Source organism: Mauremys mutica, chromosome 7 (assembly GCF_020497125.1).
Source record: "Mauremys mutica isolate MM-2020 ecotype Southern chromosome 7, ASM2049712v1, whole genome shotgun sequence".
NCBI classification, from domain to species: domain Eukaryota; kingdom Metazoa; phylum Chordata; order Testudines; family Geoemydidae; genus Mauremys; species Mauremys mutica.
Window position 1 is genome coordinate 97,707,504 of NC_059078.1, and position 6,000 is coordinate 97,713,503.

General features: G+C 42.4%; 1 protein-coding gene across 1 annotated transcript in view; it reads right to left on the reverse strand.

The window, feature by feature from the left end:
• Nucleotides 1-4,519, reverse strand: part of PLCE1 (phospholipase C epsilon 1) — a 326,732-nt gene extending 322,213 nt beyond the window's left edge. The window contains exon 1 of the mRNA XM_045022805.1: nt 4,316-4,519. The gene's annotated coding sequence lies outside the window, so the exon portion shown is untranslated. The remainder of the gene's footprint in view (nt 1-4,315) is intronic.
• Nucleotides 4,520-6,000: the final 1,481 nt, after the last annotated feature.

Below are 6,000 nucleotides of genomic sequence, written 5' to 3' on the forward strand. Positions count from 1 at the left end.
TAATTTAAAGGGGATTAAAAACATAATTGAGGGCAGAATTTGACCACTGACAAACATGGCTCATGCTTTTGCATACTAATAGTTTTTTTATAATAAAAAAAAACAATTAAAAGTGCAATCTCTTACAAACAAAATTAATTATATTTCATAGTTAAAGACTGTGGACCTAATGCCACATCCCTTATTCACACAACTAATACCAAATGACTGCAAGGGGACTAGTTATGAGGATAAGTTCTATTCATGCTGGAGTTGCATGATTAAGCACTATGTTTAATTTATGGATTTTTAAAAAAAGTATATAAAAATATAGCAGACATTATGATTAATTAGTTGTATTAGCATAGTGCCAAGGAGCCCTTTTCATTGACCAGAACCTCATTGTGCTAGATGCTGTACAAAAGCAGAACAAAAAGACAGTTCCTGCCTGAAGAGCCTGGTTCCTAATAAGATTCTTTCAAAATGAAAACCAACCAACATGGAAATACTTTTTCTACTGGAAGATTATTTCAAAGATCAATAGAAAGTAAATATTTTATTTTAATGATTAATGAAAAATGCTCAGCAAGAATTAGAATTTTAATGCAGTTATTCATAGATATATAGATTTTAAGACCAGAAGGGACCATTGTGACTTATGTCCTGTGTTATGCAGGAAGTTAGACTCGGACTTCCCTGAATTAATTCCTGTTTCAGGTCCAATAGCTATGGTTGAACTAGAGCATATCTTTTAGAAACGTATCCAATCCTGATTTTAAAATTACTGGTGATAGAGACTCCACCACAACCCTTAGTAAACTATTCCAATAGTTAATTTCCCACACTGTTAAAAAATTGTGCCTTATTTCTAGTCTGTGTTTCCAAATGTTAAATCATTCTTGTAGCCCTTTTCTGAACCCTTTCCATGACTCTCAATGGATACATCTATTAGAAATACTTTATTTGATGATTTATTGTTTTTCTTATCCTTACTTTACTGATATTTTTTTCTGTCTTTTCTCATGTATCAACAAAATTATGCAAAAATATAGAAAATATATTGGTTAAACTATATTTAGTATTAAATTTTGCTTAATTTGACAAAAATACATTGCCCAACACATACCACATAAAAGTGTACATAGTTGAGGGTAGCTGGCACTTTGTAGAACTGGGCCCAAAAAGGGGAGGGTTCTAAGAGCAAATCTAGCTACAAAGAAACCTGTCTCAACACACAGGAAAGTGAAAATGAACTCATAATAATGTATTGGATGAATGTCTTAACATGGCAAAATATGAGAAGTTTCCTTTTACTCAGATGACTAAGAGGAGAATGGAAGAATTTAGCAATCCCCTGTTAATTTCTATGCAAACTGGGCATAGTTTCTCATGACTTACGCAGTCCAGTTTGTTTCTCTCAACAGCTTTCTATTGGTGATCTACAATATAATCAGTTTCCTGTGATAAAATTATTTGTAGTTTGATTTTGTTTATTTTTTCTTCCTCCCGTTTGTCTAGGTGTTGCTCATCTTGTCACTGTTTTCATCTAATTGGAAATATACATATACTGTTTGTAGTTAGTTCTATTTCTCATAGGATGATTCAAAAATAAAAAGGAAGGCTTCTGATTTAAGATGATTATTAGGTAATTATAAATTCTGGAATTTAAATTCTTTAATCATTCTCAGATGTTGAGGAAAAAAGTTTATAGTGGGGCAAAACTTCATCCCCACTTCTGAAATACTTATAAAATTTATGTTTTTATTCATTCAACAAAATCTTGATATAAACATAAAATACCAATTTTAATTCTACTCCCTCGCAAATGTGCATTACAGTTAGGGATGGGCAAACCGCACACCAAAATAAGAACCAGTCTGAACATTTGTCTGCTCCTTGAACCACAGCCAACCCTTTCATGAGTTTCTGTATCATTTCAGTTATCATCCTACTATCCTGAGAACGCATCAGCTCAGCCTGCTGATACTCCTATAGCTCCTCTCTAGGGTTCTCTGCTGGTTCTCAGGTATACTGTACACTCTGGGGAATGAGACTAGCAAATCTTGCACAGTTTGGCCCCAATCCTGCAAACACTTCAATGGGACTAGTAAGGAATGCAAAGTTACTCACAAAGCTAAACTTTTTCAAACATATCAAAGGCAAAGCCAGAACCAGTGGGGGGAAATTATATATATATTTACACTTCGCTGCTTTGATTGCCAGGTTTCATCTTAGAACGAACTTTTATAACATCTGAGAATGCTTATTATCGTAAATCACCGAAATGCTGGTGAGAGACCACTTCACCCCAGTAACCTAAAACTTTGTAGTTGATCAGATGCTGCACCTCACCTAGAATAATCCACTGAGATGTGATTAGCCAGAATGTTTAAAGCAATGAAATATGAAACATGAAACTTATTACTGATATAAACCAGACTATAAAGTGAGAACTTCAGGGGGAAGATAGTGAGGACTTTATGCCCAGTTGTAATTTATAACAAGTTTGTCACAATCCGCACCCAAAAAATACACACTCTCTGCATTTCCTCAAACCCTCTCCAGAGAAAAGAGGATATTTTACAACTAAATATTGCAATGCGAATGCATAGAAACTGCATGTTACTGTGGATCATCAACTTCACACGCCTAATGGAGAACTGCTATATGGGGAGCAAAGAGAGTGCAAGTGTAGCCAATGCAAGGATGTCAGACCTAATACAACCCCCCTGAAGTCCATGAGGCTGCCGTAGTGCAGGTGTGGCCCTATGGCCCCATATCTCGGTGACTGGGGGAGGGGGACGCTTCCTCACCACCCGAACCCCCAAAACAGCCTCTGGAAGTGATTCCGGGCAGCCAGGAGACCCACCCACCCGAGCCCCACGAACGCAGGCAAGGAGCCTGTGGAAGCGCCTCACCCGCTGCCGGGGATAAGTTGGAGACGGCAACTTTCAGCGTCTCCCCAGCCTCTTCCTCCTGCTGCCGCAGCCGAGGCCGGGCGGCGGGTCACTGCGGCAGCCCCGAGGGCTCTGGCCCCGGCCCCGGCGGGCTGCGCAGGGCAGGCTCCGGGTCAGGGCAGCCCCCGAACTCAACGGCTCCGCTGAGCGGCCCGGCGGGAGGAGCGCGCGCTGACCGAGGGGGAGGTGGCCTGCCGGGCTCGCGACGCCCAGCTGGGCGGAAGGAGGCGCAGCGGGAGAACTGGGGGCTCGCTCAGCGCGGGAGCTGGGGAGGGGGGAAGAGGAGCAGTACGGCCGGGTTCCCCCGGGGGGGAAACGCGCCCAGCCCTCTCCCCCCACCCAGCCACAGGCAGCCTGAGGTGAGCGTGGTAGGGCCAGAGCAGGGAAGCACCTTGGGTCCTTAGCACCAGGGCAAACAGCCCAGCGCTGGGTGCTGCTGCTGCCGCCGCCGCCTCCTCCTGCGCGCTCTGCCCCGGGAACTGGCGCTGCCCCCTGTAGCGGGCAGGGGGGTTGCATTACACCACCACCAGCCCCAGAGGAATCTCCTCAGGGGCACACACCGTGCAGGGCAGCGCGTCACAACGCCAAAGGGTCCGCAGCCTCCCCCCGCGGCACAGTGCAGGGCCAGGATGTCTGTGCCTCCACCAGCGGGCTCCTGATCCTCCCCTCCCGCAAATCACACACGCTGCAGGGAAGAAGGTTTTAGCACCGACCCAACAGCACAAGGGGGTGGGGGGGGGAAAGGCGCAGAACCAACAGGGCAAGATGAGACTGAACCTTCCACACAGACCGGTCTCCCCGGTTATATGCACCGCTGTGAGGCGTTAGGTACATTGCCCTTCCATCCAGGTTAAAACGGTTACATGCAATATTAAATACATACCCCCATCCAAAGAGTTTGCGCCATTGTGTGTAGTGCTACGTGCCCGGAGCGAGAGTTTACATTGTTAGAAACACCTCTGCATTCACCTCCTCCCAGCTGTAACGCATTTGCTTTTTAAGCAATAGGACAGTATTCCGGTGCCTGTCATCGCTTTTAGAGCTGCAGCCTGCTCTGGAATTATGGTGCATCTTCAAAGGCTCAAGCTCAGAACTTCGGTGCTGAAATCAATTAAGATGTTGAGCTTACAGTGTCAAGGACACTACGGCAAACTATTTGGGGCCTGGGATTTCCAAACTGCTAAATACATTCAACTGCTATTTTTACATTTGATTTGGTTTGTAAAGCTCAAATGACACCGGAGCTTGGAAAGAGGAAAGGACCTGGGTAAAGACCAAACTCAAAAGGAGAGAGTTACTTTCCCAAAAAATTCCTACACCACCTCTGTTGTGCATCTTCAGTTGATTTGTTTTCAGCCTTTCCTGTTAGTTTTGCTTACCTCTGGCAGGCAACTCGTTCTGTTTTAAGTGGTAATACCCAGTGACTCAAGATCACTGGATAACGGAGCCTTCTCCAAATCTTTGTAGAGCAGAAGCTGGTCCAGAGCCATTGTGTGTCTCACACGTTGTGAATGAAAGTTCAGTCTAGAGACTAATCTCTGTGAAAGAGTTGGCTTTTTTCCCCCGTTCGACTGTAGAGTCGAGTTGTGTCCCTCCTGCTGCCTCACTGCATTGGAATGTCTGAGCTAACTGTGCTTCCAAAGAGCTCAATACCGAGCAGAGCTGTACTGCCCAGACCTTGTGGAGATTTTAATTCACTTCCAAGCCTTGCCAACAGTTGCACACAAGGTGCCTTTTTTACACCCTGCTCTCTGTCCAGCGAAAAATGCAGGCTATCTCAGTGAAAACAATGACTCAATTCAGGACTTTGTTCAGAAGTGCAGCACACAACCTCTGCACTGTGCACTGCTGCCAACCATTATCTATGGGAAGAAAGACTTAGCTAAAGTCTGTGAAAGGGGGAAATATTGTACACTTTCCAAGTACTTTATGGAAAAATACAATTTAAATTAACTCAGCTGTGCATCTTTGCATGCAAGACTTTCTGGTCTTTGTGTGCAGAGTCAAACAAGGAGAAAGAGAGTCGATCTTTTTAGAACTTAATTTTAAAAGTAGTATTCTAATTTTGAAAAAAGCAAAAGTTGGCTGTAGACAACATGCAATTTTATTTTGAGACTTTTCTATATAAAGAATACAAATTCTCATAACTGGTGGGTGGAGATAATGTCCCAGTGTTTGGGTTGTAAAACACTTAATTTACTTCATTCCCTTCTAATATAAGGAATTCATACTGTTTTCTAAGGGAAAAGTATCTAACACATGAGGGTTAGGTATTTACTATTGTATATTAAACACCTACTTTACTTCAGAAAATATATTATGTCTCTTTATACCATGCTTAGAGGACAAGTATTATAAAATGGTGACAAGTATCAGAGGGGTAGCCTTGTTAGTCTGTATCTGTAAAAAGCAACAAAGAATCCTATGGCACCTTATAGACTAACAGATGTATTGGAGCATAAGCTTTCATGGGTGAATACCCACTTCGTCAGATATGCTCCAATACGTCTGTTAGTCTAAGCTTTCGTGGGTGTATACCCACTTTGTCAGATGAATGACATTCCTCTGATGAAGTGAGTATTCACCCACAAAAGCTTATGCTCCAATATGTCTGTTAGTCTATAAGATTCCACAGGACTCTTTGTTGCTTTTTATAAAATGGTGACACTATGATAGTGTGGGCACCTACACTGAGTGTAGCATAGTTAGGAATCAAAGTGTAATAAGTCTACTATGAGACGTGTTATAACAGACTTTTAAAACCAGTAAACATAGCTGTCTAGTGAAGTAAAACCTAGGAAAGATATATATTTTCTGAAAGCATAGGGGTTGGGGTTTTTTTACTACTACTGTAGCCAGATATTTGTAATATTCACTTAACATTACATGGCTTTACTAGCTACTTATTTTAAGCTTGGTTCTTTCAACAAGCTTAAACTGCAGGGTTATTAGAGTAAAGAATGAAAAGTGCTAAAATATGCAAGCCACAACAGATCACCTCAGCCTTCCTAATATGATTGACTTTATACTGTTATGTCTAGTTTAATCTGAATTATGTTTTAGT